This window comes from Tamandua tetradactyla, chromosome 12, assembly GCF_023851605.1.
Source record: "Tamandua tetradactyla isolate mTamTet1 chromosome 12, mTamTet1.pri, whole genome shotgun sequence".
Lineage (NCBI taxonomy): Eukaryota > Metazoa > Chordata > Mammalia > Pilosa > Myrmecophagidae > Tamandua > Tamandua tetradactyla.
Window position 1 is genome coordinate 4,130,084 of NC_135338.1, and position 25,423 is coordinate 4,155,506.

General features: G+C 35.9%; 1 protein-coding gene, 1 non-coding gene and 1 pseudogene across 2 annotated transcripts in view; 2 read left to right on the plus strand and 1 right to left on the minus strand.

The window, feature by feature from the left end:
• Window positions 1–25,423, minus strand: part of MNAT1 (MNAT1 component of CDK activating kinase) — a 340,377-nt gene that overhangs the window by 302,418 nt on the left and 12,536 nt on the right. The window lies entirely within an intron of this gene.
• LOC143652771 (U6 spliceosomal RNA) lies at window positions 18,512–18,621 on the plus strand. Its single transcript, XR_013160833.1, has one exon. It is a non-coding gene; the product is annotated as a U6 spliceosomal RNA (small nuclear RNA).
• Window positions 19,248–19,761, plus strand: LOC143652622 (myosin regulatory light polypeptide 9 pseudogene; annotated as a pseudogene).

Here is a 25,423-nt window from a genome sequence, read left to right on the forward strand (position 1 = left end):
AGTATTTGCAAAGTCCCCTTCAGGGAGTGCTGAGAATGGGGGAAAATTCAACTTCCCCAGGTTGAATTCTTGGTGTTCTCACAGGCAGTGGGGATGGCCAGGGATGTAGGCTGGGCCCCCAGTCTTGGGGTTTGTTCATATGGGGCTTGGGCCCACAAAGGATAGGTCAAGCCTACTTGGGGTTGGGCCTGGGAGTCACCTCCAAGAGAACCTCTTTTATTCCTCGGATGTGGCCTCTCTCTCTAGCCAGCACGGCAGGCGGGCTCACCGCTCTTCTCCTATCTACGTGGGACATGACTCCCAGGGGTGGGGACCTACCTGGCAACGTGGGACAGAAATCCTAGAATGAGCTGAGACTCAGCATCAAGGGATTGAGAAAGCCTTCTCAACCAAAAGGGGGAAGAGAGAAATGAGATAAAATAAAGTATCAATGGTTGATAGATTCCAAACAGAGTCGAGAGGTTATCCTGGAGGTTATTCTTACACATTAAGTAGATATCACCTTGTTAGTCAAGACGTAATGGAGAGGCTGCAGGGAACTGCCTGAAAATGTAGAGCTGTGTTCCAGTAGCCATGTTTCTTGAAGATGACTGTATATTGATATAGCTTTCACAATGTGACTGTGTGATTCTGAAAACCTTGTGTCTGATGCTCCTTTTATCTACCTTGTCAACAGACGAGTAAATTATATGGAATAAAAATAAATTATAGGGGGAACAAATGTTAAAATAAATTTAGATTGAAATTCTAGTGATTAATGAAAGGGAGGAGTAAGGGGTATGGTATGTATGGATTTTTTCTGTTTTCTTCTTCCTTTTTCTGAATTGATGCAAATGTTCTAAGAATTGATCATGATGATGAATATGCAACTATGTGATGATATTGTGAATTACTGACTATATGTAAAACGGAATGATCATATGTTAAGAATGTTTGTGTTTCTTTCTTGTCATACTTTTTTATAAATTTCAAAAATTAATAAAAAAAAAAACATTCCTATCAATCCTAAAGAAAACCTAGCGCTTTATCTGAGATTCTACAAAGATTCCGTGCACTATGATTACTTTCCAGAAACCTACTACCTCAAGCTGAGTTCCTAAACTAGGTAAGTCCTGAAACTGAGAGGAGCCAGCCTCTCCAGAATATCAAGTAGTTCTATTCCCCATCCCATATTATTGACAACCCTTTCGAACATGTTGGGATGGGCATAGCCCTGCTACCCCTAAAGACTGGGAGAAAGGGCAAAGGAGAAAGTGGAGTTATAACAGAGAAGATAGGATTTAACGAACAAGTTATGACTGCTGAGTCATTATACTGATATTTCTTTAGTCTCCAGTATCTTATAGCAGCCAGAAGGAAAAACCTAAAATTATAGAACTGTAACCCATACCAAACTCCAAACAATGTTCTATAAATAATTGTTGCATTGTGCTTTGAAACGTATTGCTTTTATGTATATATGTCTCTTTCACAATAAAAAATATATATACATATGGGGCACCTGAGGAGTTTCAGGAACATGGTAGAATAGGGTAGGTCAAGTTCATCCCTGCTCCAAGGAACAGCTAGAGAAGTGACAGGAAGGCAAATGGGATGGTGATTCCAGGGCGTAACTGACCTGGGAGGACCTCTACACCACACAGGGAGGCTCTGTTTGCAAAAGCAGAAGAAATTAAATGCAGAAAACAGGAGACCATGCAGCTACAGTAAACAGCCTAACACACCCCTTTTCCAAATGGAAGCACAGAGCTCTCAGGAGTGCATGGACTAGGAGCTGGGGACAAGGAAGTAAGCCAAGTCCCATATGTTTAACACACTTGCCTCACTCTCAATGCCTCAATCCATGACCCACACCCCACATACCTAAACCCCATTACCCACCCTAAAACCAGGCTACAAGCACCCCCTGCCCCAAACCCCCAGTGCGTCCCCACCCTAGACCCCCACCCTGAGCACAAGCACATTGCAGACCCAGCCCAACCCACCTCTGCTACTCAAGGGCAAAGTCTCACCCTGCCTTTTCCGAGATCCGCGCATCTGCACCCAGACCCTTGAAACTCACCTTCCCCTCACTGCCCCCTGCAGTTGGTGGCTTGTCCATCCAGGCTACAGATGCCCATCTTCATGCCCAGGCCACCCCCAACCCACCCTATGCAGTTGAGCAACCTGCCCTGACCATGGGAGCTCTGTACATGCATACATCAGTGCCTGGCCCCACCAGATCTGTACGTGTGCGCACCACTGCAACACACCCCCTATTCTGGGCAAGTGCTGACCTGCGCATTGGGGCCACACCTGCCCTCATCCCACACAGGCACAACTTCACCCCACTGCCCCTAAGCTCTTTTCAACTGCACACAAGGCCACCAGTCCCAGACACATGCATGCACATAGCTGCATCCTCTCCACAGGGTGCCTACACATATTTGCACCACCTTCTTTACCCCTGCACCCCACTGCCCCTGCCCTGCACACATACACACCCCTGCCCCACCCCCTGGCACATGTGCACCCACACCAGGGCCCCATCCATCATATATTACCCACCCCTGAACCATGACCTGTGATCCCTGCAACCAACACACTTGCACATCCATATCCCAGTTCCCCCTGAACCCGTTCCCCTGGGAAAAGACACACCAAGTACCTTGCCCTCCCTATGTCCTGACCTCTGTGTCCTGTATCTCACACCCAGATACCCACAACCCCAATACTCCATGCACCCATTCACATCCTGCCTGCACACCAGCTTACGTGCATCAGCACAGCATCCCATCCACCACCCACTGCGCCCTACCTCTGTGTCCCCCGCACCGCACCCTGCTCATGTGGTCTAAGGCCTGCCTGGGCTGCACCCCACCCACACAGCCCGTGCAACACAGCTCCACAATCCCACATGCTGCACCCCATGCTCACAGGCAACAAGACAGCATCTCTGACACATGACTACAACTGTGTCACAACCCATCACTGCACTGTGGTGCCCCAACCCATGCATAGTACATTGTGCTCCACATCCAACCCGCAAATACAAAGCTTTAGACTTCTGAAGGAAATCAACTTCCAAAGTAACCCTATCGAGACATTTATATATCTCCAATGAAAAGGAGCAGTAAGGGGTATAGGAAATCCAAAGGGGGGAACAAAGGTTAAAATGCAAATGGGCAGACGGAAATACTAGTGGTCAATGAGAGGAAGGGGTAAGGGGTATGGTTTGCATGCGTTTTTTCTTTTTTATTTCTTTTTCTGGAGTGATACAAATGCTCTGAGAAATGATCATGGTAATAAATATATAACTATATGATGATATTGTGAGCCATTGATTGTACACCAAGTATGGAATGTTCACATGTTAAGAATGTTCATGTTTGTGTATTGTTTTGTCAATACAAGTACTTTTTTAAAAGATATTTACACATCTCAAAGGTAACAGAGAATCACAAAACATATGAAGATGCAGACAAAAATAGCCCAGCCTTATGACCAAATTAAAACATGGGAGGAGACACGAAGACTTTGGAACAACTAATCAAAGTGTTTGTATAACTCTACTAAATAAAATCAGTGGGATGGCTAATGACATAAAGGAGATCAAAAAGCCACTAAAAGAGCATAAAGAGGAATTTAAAAGAATAAATAGAAGAACAGTAGATATCACAGAGATTAAACATACTGTAGACCAAATCAAAATATACTAGAGACACAAAACAGCAGATTTGAAGAGGCAGAAGAATAAGTGAACTAGAGGACAGGACAACAGATTTCGAACACACAAATGGGCAAATGGCAAAGAAGATGAAGAAATCTGAATTGGATCTAGGGAAATAATGGACAAAGCAAACTGCACAAATATAACAATCATCTCTGTTCCAGAAGGAGAAGAGAAGAGTAGGCTAGGAAGATAAGTTGAGGATATAATGGGTGAAAACATAATACTGAGATCAGACACCTCAAACTGGCTCTACGGAGGTGAGAAGGCAGTGGTATGATATATTAAAGACCTTGAGAGAGAAAAACCTCCTGCCAAATTGTTCTTCAAAACTGAGGGAGAGTAAAATTTTAACAATCAAATGTGAGAGAATTTGTCAACAAGAGAGAGAACCTATAAGAAAAACTGAAAGGAGTTCTGCAAGCTGGAAAAAAAAAAAAGAGGGAAGAGGGGGAGGTCAGGAGGAGGATGCAGACTTGAAGAATACCAGTAAGGGGAACTTAAAGAATAAAAAGAGAAAGAGGGGTAAGAATATACAGATCTGACAAATAAAATCCAAAGGGTTAGATAGACGGCAGATTCAAGAAATGCCTTTACAGTAATAACCTTGAATATTAATGGACTAAACTTATGAATTAAAAGATAATTAAGGTGGGGGGTATAAGGGTATTTCAGTGGTAGAATTCTCACCTGCCATGCAGGAAACCCAGGTTCAATTTCCGTTTCATGCACTTCCCAAAACACAAACCAACCAACCAACAAAAACAAACAAACAAAAAAAAAAGGAAGTGGTGCTGCAATAATGGTATACTCACATGGAAAAAGAATGAAATGTGATCCCCACCATACAGAATACAAAAAAAAAAAAAAAGACAGAGTGGCAGAAAAGATTAAGAAATATAATTCAGCTATATGCTGCTTATAAGAGATTCATCTTAGACACAAGGATACAAATAGATTGAAAGTGAAAGGATGGAAAAAGTTATTCCACAAAGCTCTAACCAAAAGAAAGCAGGAGTAGCTATGACAATATCAGATGAAATAGACTTTAAACGTAAAGACATCATAAGAAACAAAGAAGGACACTATAAATTAATAAAATGGACAATTCACCAAGAAGAAATAATAATCATAAACGTTAATGCTCCCAGTCAAGGAGCTCCAAAGTGTATGAGACAAACATTGGCAAAACTGAAGGAAGTGAAAGACGTTGCAACAATAATAGTAGAGACTTCAATACACCACTCTCTTCTACAGACAGAACAGCCAGACAGAAGATTAACAAGGAAATAGAGAACTCAAACAATTTGATAAACGAATTAGACCAAACAGACACATATAGGTCATACATCCAAAAACACCAGAATATACATTCTTTTCTAGTGCTCATGGAACATTCTCCAGGCACAAAACAAGTCTTTGTAAATTTAAACACACTGAAATTATTCAAAGCACTTTCTCTGGTCACAATGGAATGATGCTGGAAATCAATAACCACGGAAGAACGAGAACTTTCACATATATATGGATATGCAATACCACACTCTTACATACGATGGAATATTATGCAGCTTTAAGACGGAATAAACTTATGAAGCATGAAACAACATGGATGGACCTTGAGAACATTATGCTGAGTGAGACTAGCCAAAAACTAAAGGACAAATACTGTATGGTCTCACTGATATGAACTGACATTAGTGAATAAACTTGGAATATTTCGTTGGTATCAGAGAACATCAGGAGATAGAAATAGGGTAAGATATTGGGTAATTGGAGCTGAAGGGATACAGACTGTGCAACAGGACTGAATACAAAAACTCAGAAATGGACAGCACAATACTACCTAACTGTAATACAATTATGTTAAAACACTGAGTGAAGGTGCATGTGAGAATGATAGAGGGAGGACGGCTGGAGGCATAAATGAAATCAGAAAGAAAGATAGATGTTAAAGATTGAGATGGTATAATCTAGGAATGCTTAGGGTGTATAACAATAGTGACTAAATGTACAAATTTTAAAAATGTTTTTGCATGAGGAAGAACAAAGGAATGTCATTATTGCAGGGTGCTAAAAATAGATGGTAATTAATATTTTAAAATGTCACCTTATGTGTGAGACTAAAACAAAAAGTATTTGTTACAAAATTTATATTTTGACTAGTGCATTTCCTAATATAACTTATGTAGATAGTTTGATTGAATGCCATAAGTACTTGGAATCTCAGGTAGAACATGAGATTTTGTTGGTTTGTCCAGAGTGATGCCCGGATGAATCCCTGAGTGATTCAATCAGTGAGTGGAAAAGTATTTGCAAAGCCCCCTTCAGGGAATGGTGAGAACGGGAAGAAATGCAACTTCCTCAAGTTGAATTCTTGATATTCTCACAAGCAGTGTGGACAACCAAAGCTATAGGCTGAGCCCCAGTCTTGGGATTTGTTCATCTGAAACTTAACCCCACAAAGGATAGGTCAAGCCTACTTAAAATTTAGGCCTTTATGCAACTATGTGATGATATTGAGAATTGCTGAGTGTATGTGTTGGGAATGTTTGTGTTTCTTATAATTTTTTTTTAATTAATAAAAAATTTTAAAAAAAAAATTTAGGCCTAAGAGTCACCTCCAAGAGACCCTCTTTTGTTGCTCAGATGTGGCCTCTCTCTCCAGCCAACACAACAAGCAATCTCATAACCCTCCCCTTGTCTACGTGGGACATGACTCCCAGGGGTGTGAACCTTCCTGGCAACGAGGGACAGAAATCTTAGAATGAGCTGAGAATCAGCATCAAGGGATTGAGAAAAATCCTAGAATGAGATGAGACTTAGCATCACAGGATTCAGAATACCTTCTCGACCAAAAGGGGGAAGAGTGAAATGAGACAAAGTGTCAATGGCTGAGAGATTCCAAACAGAGTCGAGAGGTTGTCCTGGACATTATTCATATGCATTAAGTAGATATCATCTTGTTATTCAAGATGTAATGGAGAGGCTGGAGGGAACTGCCTGAAAATGTAGAGCTGTGTTCTAGTAGCCATGTTTCTCGAGGATGACTGAATAATGATATAGTTGTCACAATGTGACTGTGTGATTGTGAAAACCTTGTGTCTGATGCTCCTTTTATCTACCTTGTCAAGAAACAAGTAGAACATATGAAATAAAAATAAATAATGGGGGAACAAATGTTAAAATAAATTTAGTTTGAAATGCTAGTGATAAATGAAAGTGAAGGGTAAGGGATATGGTATGTATAATCTTTTATTTTCTGTTATTGTTTTATTTCTTTTTCTGTTGTCTTTTTCTTTCTTTTTCTGAATTGATGCAAATGTTCTAAGAAATGATGAATATGCAACTATGTGACGATATTGAGAATTACTGAATATATATGTAGAACAGAATTATATATTAATGTTTTTGTTTGTCTGTTAATTTTTTAATTAAATAAATAAATTAAAAAAAAAAAACCTCCCTACAAAGAAAAGCACAGGGCCAGATGGCTTCACAGGTGAATTTTATCAACCATTCCAAAAAGAACCAACACCAATCCTCCTCAAACTTCTCCAAAATACTGAGAAAAAGTAACATTACCTAGCTCATCTTATGGAGCTAACATCACTTTATTATCAAAACCTGGCAAAGATGCTGTAGAAAAGGAAAATTACGGGCCAATCTACCTAATGAATACAGATGCAAAAATTCTCAACAAAATACGAGCAAATCAAATCCAACACATTAAAAGAATTATACAGCACAACCAAGTGGTTTTATACCAGGAATTCAAGGATGGTTCAACACAAGAAAATCAATTAACGTAATACAGCACATTAACAAATTAAAAAGGAAAAATAACCTGATCATCTTGATTGATGCTGAAAAAGCATTAAACAAAATTCAACATTCTTTTCTGATAAAAACACTTTAAAAGGTAGGAATCAAAGGTAAACTCCCTCAATATGATAAAGGGCATATATGACAAACCCATAGCCAGCACTGTACTTCATGGTGAGAGACTGAAAGCTTTCCCCCTAAGATTGGGAACAAGACAAGGCTGCCCTCTGTCACCATTATTATTCAACACTGTACTGGAAGTTCTAGCTACAGCAATCAGGCAGGAAAAAGAAACAAAAGGCATCCAAATTAAAAAGGAAGAAGTAAAATGCTCCTTATTTGCAGATGGCACGATAATACACTCGGAAAATCCTGAGAAATCTACAACAAAGTTCTTGAGCTAATAAATTCAGCAAGGTGGTGGGAAATAAAAATAATGTGCAAAAATCAATATTTGTTTCTATACACAGGCAATGACCTAAGTGAGGAGTCAGTAAAGGAAAAATTTAAATGAGGCGCTGTGTTCCAGTAGCCATGTTTCTTGAAGATGATTGTATAATGATATAGCTTTCACAATGTGACTGTGTGATTGTGAAAACCTTGTTTCTGATGCTCCTTTACCTACCTTATCAACAGACAAGTAAAACATATGGAATAAAAATAAATAATAGAGGGAACAAATGTTAAACTTAGATTGAAATGCTAGTGACCACTGAAAGGGAGGGGTAAGGGGTATGATATGTATGAATTTTTTCGGTTGTCTTTTTATTTCTTTTTTCTCAATTGATACAAATGTTCTAAGAAATGATCATGATGATGAATATGCAACTATGTGATGATACTGTGAATTACTGATTATAAATGTAGAATGGAATGATCATAGTTAAGAATGTTTGTGTTTCTTGTCATATTTTTTTAAATGTTTAAAAATTAATTAAAAAAAAAAAAGAAAAGAAAATACTTACAAGAAAACAAGGGCCTAAATTGTAAGCTCCTATACCAGTCACATTTAGTACAGAGTGGTAACTGTCATGTCTAGATTTTGAAAGGCTGTTGTATATATGTATAGCCTGGTATTTAGAAAGAAGAATGAAATCAATCAAGTTGGGATTAAAGTAATTCATACAGTGGTAAGGAAGATACTGTATATATTTTAGAACCTCATCTACTCTCTGAGACCAAAGAAAGAAAGGTGTGTCTTGTCCAGAACCTAAATTTTTTGTAGCACATAATCAAACTCAACCATTCTGGAGAGATCATAAAAATGATTCAAACAGAGGCTGAAAGGAACTGCCTGAAAATGTAGAGCTGTGTTCAGTAGCCATGTTTCTTGAGGATGACTGAATAATGATATAGCTGTCACAATGTGACTGTGTGACTGTGAAAACCTTGTGTCTGATGCCCCTTTTATCTACCTTGTCAAGAAACGAGTAGAACATATGGAATAAAAATAAATAATAGGGGGAACAAATGCTAAAATAAATGTAGTTTGAAATGCTAGTGATCAATGAAAGCGATGGGTACGGGGTACGGTAGGTATAATCTTTTTTCTTTTTCCTTTCCTGTGTTCGTTTTTTTTTTTTCTATTGTCTTTTTATTTCTTTTTCTGAATTAATGCAAATGTTCTAAGAAATGATGAATATGCAACTAAGTGATGATATTGTGAATTACTGATTATATATGTTGATGTTTTATTTGGTTTCTTAATTTTTTAATTAATAAATAAATTTTTTTAAAATGATCATGGTGATGAATATACAATTATGTGATGATATTGTGAACCACGGACTGTATAGCTGGACTATGTGTATGAAGATTTCTCAATAAAAATATTTAAAAAAAAAAAGATTCAAACACAGGGAGCTCCCAGAATAAGCTGTACAGGGCCTTTAATCCTATACAGCTTAATGTAATGCCTAGCCCTTTATAGCTTAATGTAATGCCTGGATATATCCCAGAATATATTAAGCAGATAATCAAAAAGTACTGGTAAAGTCCCTTGAGGGATGGGAGAAAAAATATGGAACTATTAAACTTTACCATCAGGAAAAGCCCTGATACTTTATCAAACATTAGAGAAGCCCAAGTTAATGAGCCACGCCCTTTATCTTGAGGCTTGCTCTTGTGAGGCTTATGCATGTAACAGAGAAGCTTAGCCCACCTACAGGCATGCGTTGAGTTACTTCTGGAGGACCTCTTTTGTTGCTCAAATGTGGCCCCTTTCTGTCTTAGCCTAACTTTACAAGTGAAATCATTGCCCTCTCCACTATGTGGAACGTGATATTCAGGCGTGAAAGTCTCCCTGGTGGCAAGGGAGATGACTCCAAAGATGAGTCTGGCCCTGACACCATGGGATCAACAATGCCATCCTGACCAAAAAAGGGGAAAGAAAATATAATAAATAAGGTATCAGTGTCTGAGAAAGTTCAAATAGAGCGAGGCTACCCTGGAGGTCACTGTTAATGTAAGCATCAGTTAGATATTGTTACTTATCATAGCTTGCCAAATCCCAACCAAAACCATTCCTAGGCCAATCCTAAAAGAACACCTAGGGCATTATATAAGATTCTACAAAGGTTTCATGTCCCAGGCTAACTTCCCAGAAACCTAGAGCCTCCAGATGGGTTCCTAGGCCAGAAAAGGCCTGAAATGTCCTTCCAACATGAGGAAGTTAGAATGGACAGCTCAAATACCCCTAAAGAGTAGGTGAAAGATCTAAGGTGATGGTGGAGCTACACAGAGAAGACAGAGTTTAACAAATGAGTATGACTGCTGAATCGTTTTGTTGATATTTCTTTTAGTCTCCAGTGTTTTGGAGCAGCTAGTAGTTAAATCCTAAAATTGTGGAATTGTAACCCATATCAAACTCTGAAATCTGTTCTACAACTAATTGTTGCAATGTGCTTTGAAATTTATCAGCTTTTTGTATATGTTATTTTTCACACACACACAAAAAAATTTGACTGTGATGATAAATGCACAGCTGTACGACAATGTTGTGAAGCACTGATCGTACACTTTAGATGATTACATGGTGTTCTAGTTTGCTAGCTTTCAGAATGCAATATATCAGAAATGGAAGGGCTTTTAAAAAGGGGGATTTAATAAGTTGCTAGTTTACAGTTCTAAGGCTGTGAAATTGTCCAAATGAAAACAAGTCTATAGAATTGTTCAATCTAAGGTATCCAGGGAAAGACACCTTAGTTCAAGAAGGCAGATGACGTTCACCATTTCTCTCTCAGCTGGAAGGGCACATGGTGAACACGACAGCGTCTGCTGGCTTTCTCTCCAGGACTTTGCTACATGAAGCTCCCCTGCAGGCATTGTCCTTCTTCATCTCCAAAGGTCGCTGGCTGGTGAACTCCGTGGTCCTCTCGTCCTTCTGTCAGGGTTCTGCGGCTCTCTCCTCATTCTCAAAAATGAACTCTCTCCAGAATGTCTTCTCTTTTATAGGACTCCAGACAACTAATCAAGACCCATGTAGAACGGTGGAGACATGTCTCCATCTAATCAAGTTTAATACCCACATTGATTGAGTCACATCTCCATGGAAATGATGTAATAAAATTTCCAATCTATAGTACTGAATAGGGATTAGAAGAAACCGTTGCTCCCACACGACTGATTAGGATTAAAAAATGGGTTTGTAGGGTACATAAATCCTTTCAAACCAGCACATATGGTATGTCAATATATATCAATAAAAAATATTTTATATATATAAATGTATTATCTATATATGGATCAAAGATCTAAATAAAGAGCTAAAATTTGAAGTCTCTTACTAAATAATACAGGGGTAAATCTTCATTGCCTGGGATTCAATAATGGATTCTTAGATAGGACAGCAAAAACATGAGCAACAAAAGGAACAATAGATAAAAATGACTTCATCGAAATTTAAAACTTTTGTACATCAAAAGACATTATTAAGAAAATAAAAAAAGTATCAAATGGAAAAAAAGAGCTGCAATCATATGCCAAGATAAGACATCAATACCCAGAATATATGAGGAACTTTTAAATCCAACAATGAAAAAGACAAACAACCCATTTTAAAAATGGGCAAAGGACATGAATACACATTTTCCCAAAGAAGATAAACAAATGGCCAATAAGTATATAAAACGTTCAACATCATCAGCCATCAAATCCACGAGATACCACTTGACATGCCCACAAAAATAACTATAATAAAAAAAAAAAAAAAAAGAAAGTGTTGTTGATGATGCAGAGAAATTTGAACTCTAGTGCACTGTTGATGGGAATGTAAAATAATGTAGCCAGTATAGAAAGCAATATGGCAGGTCCTCAAAAATTAAATTGAGAATTACTTAGAAGAATTCCACTTCTAGGTAGATACCAAAAAAAAAAGTGAAAACAAAGTCTTACACGCTTATATACCAAAACTTACAGGAACATTGTTCAAAGTGGCCAAAACGTTGAAACAACCTAAGTGCTCATTAACAAAAGACTGGATAAACAAAATGTGGTACATATATACAATGAAATATTATTCAGCCATATAGAAAGAATGATGTTCTGAAACATGCTACAATTTAAAAGACCCTTGAAAACTAGTGAAATAGGCAAGGCACATAAGGACAAATATTGTACAATATCAGTCAAGAGAGATGACTAGAAATAGTAAATCTGCAGAGATTAAAATAGATTAGATGTAATCGTGGAACAGGAGACAGGGGAGGAGTATATTTTTGGTAGATAGGGACTATGTTTAATTTTTTTATGCCTATGTATGGAAGTTGTCAGCTGTAAGCACAATTGGTTGACCAGTACCCTGAGTGCACCTAAAATCTTCTGTCATTGCAAATATTTTATATTTTTTCACAAGAATAAATACTACTTACTTTATCACTCCTAATAATAACCATAGTAAGTACCCAGTGAATATTAGCTGCTAAGTGTTAGGCACAACACGTCAAACACTTTGCGCAAATTGTCTTGAATTTCATCTTCATGGCAAGCTTAAAGTGAACAATTCTATTTTTATTACCTTTTTAGAAATTTAGAAACCTGAAGGTCAGAAAGGTTAAGTACCCTGTTGAAGGCTGCAAAACTAGTAAGTGGCAGCACAAGGATTTAAACGAACTCTTTTGAATCTAAAGAGATGCTTTTAACCACTGCACCAAACTCTCTCAAAGCATAATTTTAAATGAAAAAAAAAAAAAAAACCCATAAATGGGGTGGTACAACGATGGCTCAGTGGAAGAATTCTCGCCTGCTGTGCCAGAGACCTGGGTTCAGTTCCCGGAGCCTGCCCATGTCAAAAAAAAAAAACATAAATGAATACAGCAAGTGGAAACACAATCCTAAAAATAGGAAAAAAAAACAATTAAAAAGCACAGATTCAATTTCTGGTTCTACCTTTTGGTAAAAAAAAAAAAATACATGTATATATATATATGAATTTACACATGCATATAATTGCCCGCTGTGAGGTATTTTATTAATCGGTCTATTTCAGCCATATGTTTTCAGTATATGGCTTCTACATATAATATTTAAACTTTAGTCTCCATTATAATTCCAAATAATATAAATTCTAAATACATACAGCAAACAAGAGACACAAATAATGTTCTCCCCAAGGGGGAACTACAAACACTAAATTTATATTAGTTATGCTAATTTAGTATTACTGAAACCATTCCTACTACAAATTGCATGTTTTGGCATTTAGTTGCAACATATTAAAAAGATCGTTTCTTGCAATTAACCTCAAAAGGAATGAAATGTTAATGGATGCACAAGCTATGTTTATTAGACATAAAAAGACATTCATGTCCTTAATAATGCAAAAAGAAATATCTATTGCAACATACATTTTTATTGATATATATATTTCACTCCATATAATCGTCCAATGATTCACAATATCATCCTATAGCTGTGCATTTATCATCACAGTTGACTTTTTTTTTCTTTTTTGTGTAAAATAACATACATACAAAAAAGTAATAAATTTCAAAGCACATCATAGTAATTAGTTGTAGAACAGATTTCAGAGTTTAGTTATGGGTTACAATTCCACAATTATAGGTTTTTACTTCTAGCTAAGATACTGGAGACTAAAAGAAATGCAATATAATCATTCAGCAATCATACTCACTTGTTAAACCCTATCTTTTCTGTATTACCACCAGCATTCTTTGATCTCACTCTTTTGGGGTATTCAGGTAATGCCCATTCTAACTTTTTCATGCAACATATTACATTTTAAATCCTGGAAATAAACCACCTTGTGAGTAAGAAATTTTTTGTATTGAAAATTCTGCTTATTACCCTCAACTTAAGAGATCTCAAGCCCTTTGGTATCAACTGAATGGTCATAGAACAAATATGGATAAATATTTTGCATATGCTAACACCATACTTTTGAAACAATTTTAAAGATATCAAATAGGCATTTATTTGATTGGAAATACTAGCATTTTTAGAAAAGAAAGTAACATGTAGCTCAGCAAATTCAGGTTCCACAAGAATTACCACTACTTTATTTATTTCTGTTTTGTGTATAGGCATACATACACATAAGAATCAGAAATTAGAAATTAAAATAACTACTCATAAAAGTATTATGTGCAATTTTTTTGTTAAAATGTTTTTGACATTATCTCATAGCACCTTTTCAATAAAACTAACAAAACAGACACTCTTAAAATAAAATGACTAAAATTAGACTACTGGGCAGTGCAACAGTGGCTCAGTGGCAGAATTTGCGCCTGCCATGCCGGAGACCCAGGTTCTGTTCCCAGAGCCTGCCCATGCCAAAAAAAAAAAAATTATACTACTAATGCCAAAGAATATGGAAATCTATACCTAATATATGTCTCATGTATACTTTCCCAAGAGATCTCAAAAATATAATATCTGCCATTTCACTCTAGACACCAATCATATTATTTTTAAAACCTTTTTTCCAGATTTTCTACCACGAAATTTGTAGCAAAAAATAAAATTGAATACAATATATTTTTATATCATTATCTAAGACAGTACTAAAAACTGATGTTTTGTTTGTTTAAAGACAAGTTAGTTATAGCCGGAAATTAAACACTGTAGAATGACATATGAAGAAATTATACATAACACAGTAGATTTCAAGACATTTATATTCTAATTGAATAAATTTTTCTAAGTGAAACAGAATTAATGCCACACACAGTTTACCTGAAACTAGAATAGCAGGCTCATCAAATATACATAAATCAGTGATGCAGAGGCACTGCACCATATTGATGAAGTCCTCATTAATTTTCAATGATACAGCCACTATCATATTTATGTTCTACAAAGAAATTGAGTGAGATATACAATCATTTTTCTTCATCTAAAAATTCTGTTTTTTACATATCCCAATCAATGAAAGCAAAACCTAATACTCCAAAACATTGTTAATCAACTCCATGAAATTTTACATTCTCTTGCCTTTTTGTGGGGAATATATATATGTATACAACATGTATTTCCTGATATAAGTGTTAAAAATGAAACATGAAAAACAAAAATACTATAAAAGTAAGTTCTCCTCCAATCATTTCATGGCATAAACAGTACAAATCATTTAGGATTCCTAATTCATATCTGATTATACCTCAAATAACAAATACTATATAAAATGAAACTATAGACACAAAATGAGATTAGTGGTTATATAGGGCTGGTAAAGGATAGAGGGATTGAGAGGTGACTGCTAAGGGGTATGGGGTTTTTCTTTTTGGAAAAATGAAAATGATCTAAAATTGATTGTGATGATAAATACAGAATTCTGTGATTATACTAAAAGCCATTGATTGTACACTTTGGATGGATTATATGGTATGTGAATATATCAGTAAAACAGCTTTTTAAAAACAAATACTATAACATCATTTATATGATTAACAATCAAAGAATAAAGATGTGGCAAAATATAAGATTGGCAGGAAAAAAATAATTATTGAATGTTTAAAATAATTTATTAAAAAAATTAAGCTTACACCCTAGCAATGTAAATACTAAGAGAGAACTACAATTGAAGAGTATTAGCAAGGGTAACTTAAAGGATAAAAACTGAGAGAGGGAAAAAAGATACAGATTTGACAAATAAAAACTAGGATAAGGTGGTAGAATCAAGACCTGCCTTTACAGTAATGATTTTGAAAGTTAATGGACTTAACTCACCAAGTAAAAGACACAGATTAAGAGAATGGATTTTAAAATATGATCTATCTATATGCTGCTCATAAGGTACTTATCTTATACCCAAAGATACAAATAGATTGAAAGTAAAATAATTTACTTTCAAAAATTTAGGAAATTCTGATATCTGTACCCAAGGATACAAATAGAATGAAAGTAAAATGATGGAAATAGATGTTCTGTGCAAGCTGTTACCAAATGAAAGAATGAGTAGCTATAGTAATATCAGATAAGAGAGTTTAAATGTTATGATGTCATAAGAGACAAGATTTTCACTTAACTGTAAAAACATATCTTTATATATTCTTGAAATTAAAAAACTGAAAATGTTCAGAAACATAAGTCATTACTATAGTGAAGTTATTATTTATAATAACTTTCTAATTGATATTTTGAGAATGTAAACAGTTTTGATAGGAATCAAAGAGAATTTAAGTTAGTGTTTAATTTTTAAAATTTAGGAAATTCTGATATCTGCATCTGTAGATTTTTTTCTTGTTTGCCTGAATTATAAATAGGATTATGAAACTTACCGCACAAACGTAGCTTTGCAATGGTTGAATGGATATTTCATTTGAATGTGCCTATGGATATACTAAGATGTCCATTTCTGGTGGTTCTAACTGTATTGCTTGTTGTTAAAAAATAAAGATAATTAAATATGAAAAAAGAGAGAGGGAGAGAATTGCCCCAAGACTATCAGACAGATTTTGATAATATTGTATTACTATTTCACACATAAAATAGATGTGAGTTACAACCTGGCTGCATTAACAAGAGTTTTATTTAACAAACAAGTAATCAAAATTTAATTGGATAATTCTTAACTAGGAATTATTTTTTTAAAAAAAAGAATATAGAGCTGTACAGGCTTTTTTAGAGTTCAGTTTCCCCATCTGTTACAAAAAGGGGGGGAGAAGGAGAAGGCAGGTGGACTAGAACTAGAAAGATGACTGCTAAGCTACTTCTAATTTTAAATTAACTGAGTCTGCCAACTTCCTATCAATCCTTATGACAAAACAAACAGCACTGTGTTTAGCCTGTACTTTTGCACAGGCTTCTATCCTCATCTTCACAGAACTGATCAGCCATCATATTCCACTTTCCTAAAAGAACTAATATTTAGATCCTTCCTCAGTTAGACTTCATGGCTGCTTAATAAAACATTTCTGAAACCATTTATACATTTGGAACCTCCTAAACAATTTTCCCTTCATGCTGACCTTGCAAAAATTCATCAATATTTAGGATATACTCACCAAAACTATTGGCTTCATGAAGGTCATTGGCTTCATGAAGTGAGCTGAAGCACTAGAATTAGTTTGCAAAATTTAAGCAACCTTTTCATATCAAACTATTTTTTTAAGAGATACCTCATTTAACAAATAGCATGAAACCAACCTGCCCACCATAATTATAAAGGAATATCTTCCTAAATCTCAACTTTCCTTTTCTTTCTTGTAAAAACGAGAGAAAAAACTAACTGAATTCCTCAAAAGAAAAGCTAAAAATAATTGCTCTGCTATAATTTTCATAGGACTGCCATATTTACTTTTGTATTCCTAATATAGTGTTCTCTAAATCTGCATAAGTCTTGTCTAGATAGCTGGCATAAAAAATGACTAGGTAACTAACTCCCCGGAAAATCAAAAGTAAGACACAGAAATTTATATTTTAAATAAGGATCCCAGAGAATTCTTACAATGATGCAGCTTTGGGAATCAGCAGCCTTGGAAAAGAGAAAGTACTTAATATTTATTTAATATATGAGAAAGCCTGAAAATGTACAGTTATTAGTAAATATCAGTAACAAATAAATCACTATTAAGTCTCATTTTCTTTGAAGACAGGCTTAAATGCGTGAAAATTTGGAAAACAAAAACATAAAAATCTCTACATTTAATTTCCACTCAATTTTTCTCATCACATTTATTATATCAGGGACTAGCAAGTAAACACAAAGTAAACTGCCAAGAGTTTACTAAAAAGTAACATTAAAAAACTACATTTTTTACATTTAAAATACTGATTCTCTATTAGACATAAAAGCTAATAAAAAAGAAAGTTTGTTCTTAATATACAAAACTCCTTGTGGCAGAGTACAGGTATGGCAGAAAAAAAACTACTGAATGTTTAAAATAATTTATTTTTTATTGAGAATTTTAAGCTGATACCCTGGAAATGCAAAAGTAAAATGTAACTCTGTACAGTACAATGGGGAAAAAGAAAACAAAGGTTTAAAAGGCAATGACTAACTTTTTCTCGAAAAGTTAATAATAAGTAGTATATCTCGTATAAGTATACATACTGACCCAATGAGACTATCATTATATATTCATTATAGCTAATATTTTATGCCCTTAGTAGATAAAAACAATTGGAGAATAATATAATTATTTTCTATTTATACTTGTATCCCTAAAGGAAAATAAGGTGCTATTGTTTTAGGTACCTACAAAGTAAAATAATTTACATTTAAAAAATAAATTTGAGTATCTAACAGACAGCTTTTTCCTATTTGAATCTGAGAACATGATTTGACAACACAACTAAAAAGGACATCCTAACAAGTGTCAAGGAGTCAAACATTCCTAAGAAAAGTACTGATACTTGCAGGTATAACCTCACAAAATGTTTCTTCCAAAACAGTAAATCTATATTTAAAGACATGACCTAAATCTTATTTGTAATATTTTAATTTACATGACACTATTACATTAAAATACTAAAAATCTTAATTTCCACAAACTTTAATCCAGTTAGAAAATGCACACAGTGCTTACTCACTTTGGCAGCACATATGCTAAAATTGAAGTGATACAGAGAAGATTAGAATGGCCCCACACAAGGGTGATATGAAAATGAATTAAGCACTCCATATTTTATAATATTCAAATTTCTACAACAAATAACCACAAAGACCTACAAAGAAAGAGGAAAGGATGGCCCATTCAAAGAGAAAAATAAAGTGACAATCCTGGATGAAGCCCAGATATTAGAATGATCTGATTTTTTTAAAAACCTATTTTAAATATGCTGAAAGAGACAAAGAAAAGTATGGAAAAAGAACTAAAGGAAATTGGGAAAACAACTTGTGAAAAAAGTAAGACTACCAATAAAAAGATAAAAATTATTTTTCAAAGACGCAAATCGAAATAGTACAGTTAAAAGAACAGTAACCAAAATGAAAAATTCAACAAGGAGATTCATAAGTTGATTTGAGCAACAGAAAAATGAGCAAAATTAAACATGACAATTGAAATTATACGATCTGAGGAGAAAGGAAAAGCAATGAAAAAAGTGAATGGAAAAGCAGAGCAGTATATGCATTCTGGGAGTCCAAGAGAAGAGAGAAAAGAGACAGAAAATTTGAAGAAATGGTAGTGAAAATATTCCCAGGTTTAATGAAAGACAAGAATATACAAATCAGAGCCCAGCTACACACACCAAGTGTCTTCTCTGCAACAGCCCTTCCTGCAGAGAAACTTTGCCCTCTCCACCTAAAGTCAGTATGTCCAGCCAGCAGGTCAGAGCCAAGATCACCAAGAAGTAGCCACAACAGGCCAATTCTAATGTCTCTTTGAGATCTGACCAGTCCCAGATCCAAGAGTATAAGAAGGCCTTCCACATGACCAACCAAAACAGCGATGCCTTCACTGATCAGAAGACCCGCATGACACGATGGCTGTACTGTGGAAGAACTCCACAGACAAGCACCTAGAGGGCACGATGGGCAGGGCCCATCGACTTGTGTTCCTTACCATGTACAGGGAAAAGCTGAATGGCACCAACCCCAAGAATGGGATGTGCAATGCCTTCACACACTTCAATGACAGGCATCAGATTTCATGTGTGAGGAATACCTACAAGAGCTGCTCATCACCATAGGTGCCAAGTTCACAGACAAGGAAGTAGATGAGATGTACTGTGAGACACACAAAGATAAGAAAGGCAACTTCAATCACATGGAGTTCACTTACATCCTCAAACACAGCACCAAGGACAAGGATAACTCGACCCCCTGACCCTTCCCTATGCCCAGGCCCTGTCCCAGTCGCCTACCACTCACCAACCATTTGCCTGCACCAACTCCAAGGCCACAAGCCCCAGGACCCTATGAGAGAAGCCTCCACTGGAAGGGTGAGGCCCTGTTCTGATTTGAATCTGCTATATACCCCAGAAAAGCCTAGGTTCTTTTAATCCAGTCTTGTGGGGGTAGACTTATTGTTTGGTAGGGCTTTTTCAGATTACACTGTTTCCATGGAGATGTGGCCCCATCCATTCAAGAGGGTCTTAATCCACTTGCTGGAGTCCTTTAAGGGAGAGACATTTTGGAGAGAGCTGAGAGAAGCTAAGAAAGAAAGAACATTTCTTTCTGAGAGAGCCATTTTGAAACCAACCCAGGAGAGAAGGGCCAGCAGACATCACTATGTGCCTTCCAATGTGACAGAGGAACCCCAAATACCATCAGCCTTTCTTCAGTGAACATATCCTCTTGTTGATACCTTAGTTTGGATATTTTTATGGCCATAGAATTATAAATTTATAACCTAATAAATTTCCTCTGAAAAAGCCAACCCATTTGTGGTATTTTGCATTTCAGCAGCTTTAGCAAACTGAAACAGGCCCCCAAATCCCAATGAAGACACATGTCAGCAGATGGGCAATATCAGCCAAGTAGTCCCACCATGACCCAGAGGCCTGGAGGCATCTTTGGCCCTTCAAAGGAAAGACCATCTTCTGGGGAAACAGGTCAGAAGGGCGGGACCTAGAGAAACCAGGGGCGGGCCCCACAAAGGAGCCCGGGCCAAAGCTTAAGATTGTCCAGTTGGGAGGAAGGGGCCTTGTGTCCAGGTGGCCACAACCACCTCATGGCACCCCCTTGTAAGGCAAGGAGAATTACATGATCAGCTTGATTGATGCAAAAAGGTATTTAACAAAATCCAGCATCCCTTCCTGATAAAATAGTTCAAAGGTTAAGAATAAAAGGAAACTTTCTCAACTTGATAAAGGGCATTTATGAAAAACCCACAGCTAATATTATCCTCACTGGTGAAATCCTGAAATCTTTTTTGTTCAGATCGGGAACCACACAAGGATGCCCGGTATCATGACTGGTATTCAACACTGTACTGGAAGTTCTTGCTAGAGCAGTTAGACAAGAAAAAGAAATAAAACACACTCAAATCAGAAGGAAGAAGTAAAACTTTCACTATGTGCAGATGATATGATCCTTTACCTAGAAAGTCCTGAAAACTCTGCAACAAAACTGCTAGACTTAATCATGAGTTCAGCAAAGTGGCATGGTGTATAACACTTTTAATACGTAGTTGGATTGAATTTGCCTGTAGTTTGTTGAGGGATTTTTAATCTAATTCATAAGAGAGATCAATCTGTACTTTTCCTTTCCTGTATTTCTAGTATTAGGGTGATGTTGACTTTATAAAATGAGTTAGGAAGTATAACTTCAATTTTCTGAAAAAGTTTGAGCAGGATTAATATTAATTCTTCTTGGTAGAATTCACCTGTGAAACTATCTGGTCCTGGGCTTTTCTTTGTTGGTAAATTTTTGATGACTGTTTCAATCTCTTTACTTGTAACTGGTTTGTTGAGGTCTTCTATTTCTTCTGGACTCAGTGTGGGTTGTTCCTGTGTTTCTAGAAAATTGTCCATTAAATCTAAATTGAGTAGTTTGTTGGCATAGTTATTCATTGTATCCTCCTATGATCATTTTTATTTCTGTGGGGTTAGTCTTAATGTCCTCCCTCTCATTTCTGATTTTGTTAATTTATATCTTTTTTTTCCTTGTCTAGCTAAGGGCATGGCAATCTTGTTGATCTTCTCAAAGAATCGATTTTGGTTTTGTTGATCCTCTCTATTGTTTTTTGTTTTCAATTTCATTTATTTCTGCTCTAATCTTTGTTATTTCTTTCCCTCTGCTTGGTCTGAAATTAGTTCGCTGTCCTTTTCCTCGTTCTTCCAGATGTACAATTAGGTTTTCGATTTTAGTTCTTTTTTTTCTTCCATTTATTTTTGCATGGGCAGGCACCGGGAATCAAACCAGGGTCTCTGGCATGGCAGGTGAGAAATCTGCCACTGAGCCACCATCGTACCACCCTCTTTTTGTCTTCTTTTTTAATGAAAGTGTTTGGGGCTATAAATTTTCCTCTCAGCACTGCCTCTGCTGCAACCCATAAGATTTGCTAGGTTGTGTTGTTGTTTTCATTCATTCAAGATATTTACTAATTTCTCTTGCAATTTCTTCTTTGTCCTACTGTTTAAAAAATGTGTTGTTTAACCTCCATAACCATGTGCATCTTCCAGTCCTCTGCCTGTTGATGACTTCTAGCTTCATTCCATTAGGATCAGAGAAAGGGCTATGCATAATTTCAATCTTCTCAAATTTATTAAGACCTGTTTTGCTACCCAACATATGGTCTATCCTGGAGAATGATCCATGAGCACTTGAGAAGAAGGTACATCCTGCTGTCTTGAGTACACTGTTCTGTGTATGTGTTAGGTCCAGTTCATTTATCAAATTATTCAAATTCTCTATTTCCTTACTGATCCTATATCTAGCTGTTCTATTGATGTGAGTGGTTCACTGATGTCTCCAACTATTATTGTAGTGACATCTATTTCTCCCTTCAGTTTTGCTAGTGTTTGCCTTATGTATTTTGGGGCACCCTAGTTAGGTGCATATATATTTATGATTGTTATTTCTTCTTGGTGGATTGCCCCTTTTATTACTATATAATGCATTTATCTTTTCTATCAGCTTTGTGTTTAAAGTCTATTTTGCCCAATATTAGTATAGCTACCCCAATTTTTTTTTGGTTACTGTTAGCATGGAATATCTTTTATCAGCCTTTCACTTTCAACCCATTTGTATTCTTGCTGTCCCTTGTAGACAGCATATAGATGGCTCACATTTTTTTATCCATTCTGTCAGTCGTGTCATGACTGGGAAGTTTAGCCCATTAACATTCAGTGTTATTACAGTAAAGGCAATATTTACTTCAACCATTTTATCCTGTAGTTTTATATGCCATATCTTATTTTTTGTCTCTTTTTTACCCTTTAAGTTACTCGTACTAGTAATTTTCATTTCTACACTCTCCTCAAAGCCCATCTCTTCTTTCCTTTCCTTTCAGCCTGCAGGACTCCCTTTAGTATTTCTTATAGGACAGGTTTCGTGTTAATGAACTCTCTCAGTTCCTGCTTATCTGTGAATATCTTAAAGTCTTCATCATTTTTAAAGGACAGTTTTGCCAAAAATAGAATTCTTGGCTGGCAATTTTTCTCTTTCAGGGTATGATGTATCTTGGATATATCATACCAACTGCATTCTTGCCTCCATGTTTTCTGATGACAAATCAGCACTTAAGTCTTATCAGGCACCCCTTGTATGTTATGAATCACTTTACTCTTGCTTCTTTCAGAATTCTCTCTTTATCTCTGGCATCTGACATTCTGATTAGTATGCGTCTTTAAGTTGATCTACTCGGATTTATTCAGTTGGGGGTACACTGTGCTTCTTCCACAGGGAATTCAAAGCATTTCATAAGAGTTCGAAGTTCTCTGCCATTATTTCCTCAAATACTCTTTCTGCCCCTTTTTCCGTCTCTTCACCCATGATGCAAATGTTCATGCACTTTGTGTTGTCAATCAGTTCCCAGAGACCCTGCTAAATTTATCCCAGGTATGCAAGGGTGGGATTTATCCCAAGTATGAAAGGGTGATTCAACATAAGAAAGAGAATAAATGTAATACACCACATTAACAGAAAGAAGGAAATAAACCACAGGACCATCTCAAATGATGCAGGAAAGGCATCTGACAAAGTCTATACCTCTTCATGAGAAAAATACATGGAAAATATAGACGAATGGAATTGAACTGACAGTTTAGAGATAGACTGCCACATCTATGGCCAACTGATTTTTGACAAGGGTGCCAAGACCATTCAATTGGGAAAAAACAGTCTCTTCAAAAAATGGTGCTGGGAAACATGGATATCCACAGCTATAAAACTTCTAGAAGAAAATATAGAGAAGCATCTCCATGACCTTGTGTTAGGAAAAGGCTTCTTAGAACTTATACCAAATGCCATGAGTAACAAAACAAAAAAAATAGATAAATGGGACTTCATCAAAATTAAAAATGTTTGTGCCCCAAAGAACACATAAAAGTGAAAAAACAACCTACAGAATCGGAGAAATTATTTGAAGACCACATATATCCAATAAAGATTTAATATCCAAAATACATAAAGGAATTCCACGGTTCAATCATAGACAAACAACCCAATTTAAAAGTAAACAAAAAACTTGAATAGACATTTCTCCAAAGAAGATGTACAGAGGGTCAAAAAAATACATGAAAAGATGTTCAACATCATTAGCCATTAGGAAAATGTAAATCTAAATCAGAATAAGATCACATTTCACACCTAATGGAATGGCTACTATTAAAAAAACAAAAACATAATAAGAATTGGAGAGGATGTGGAGAAACAGGAACACTCATTCAATGTTGGTGGAAATGTAAAATCACAGAACTGCTGTGGAAAACAGTTTGGTGATTCCTCAGAAAGTTAAATATAGGATTTACTATGTGACCTGGCAATTTCACTTCTACATATATACTCAAAAGAATTGAAAGCATGGACTCATATATTTTCACACAAGTATTCACAGCAGCATTATTGACAACTGCCAAGAGAATGAATAAACCCAAGTGTTCATCAACAGATGAATGAATAAGCAAAATGTGGCATGCACATACAACAGAATATCAAACAGCCTTGAAATGGAACAAAGTTTTGATACATGCAATAATATGGATGAACTCTGAAGGCATTGTGCTGAGTGAAGTAAGGGATACACAAAACGACAAACTATGTGATCACATTAATATGAAATAATTAGAATAAGCAAATTTATAGTCAGAAACTACAATATAGGTTACCAGGGGCCAGGGTAAGGAGTAGGAAATAGGGATTTAATGCTTAAATTGTTTAAAGTTTGTATTTGGGTTGATGGAAAATTTTTGGTAATGGATGATGGTGACGATAGCATAACATTGTGAATGTAATTAACAGCACAAAATTATATATCTGAATTTGTCTAAAAGGGGAAATTTGAGTTTGTACGTATAATTATAAAACTGTTCTTTCATGAATTTTAGCAAATGTACCACACTTACACGAGGTGCTGATAACTGATAGTATATAGGAACTCTATTTTATGCATGATTTTCCTGTAAACCTACAACCTCTCTAATTGCAAAAAAAAAGTTTAACTGGTACAGAATTTCTACTGGTAGTGATGTAAAAGCTTTGGTAGTGGTCATGGTATCAGAACATTGTGAAACTAATTAAAACCAATGAATTATGTATTTGAATGTGGTTAAGGAGGGAAATTTTAGGTTGTATATCTGTTACTAAAATAAAATTTTTTTCTTAAAAAGTAAAACATTTCAAGTAGGAAAAATGAAGTACTGATACATACTACAACCATGGACTGACCAAGAAAGCGTTATGTTAAGCTAAAGAAGTCACTCACAAAAAACCATACGCAGTATGCTTTCATTTATATGAAATGTCCAGAACAGGCAAATTCATAGAGTCAGTATCTTAACTTCCCAGCTGCTATGACAAAATACCAGACAATGAGTCAGCTTAAA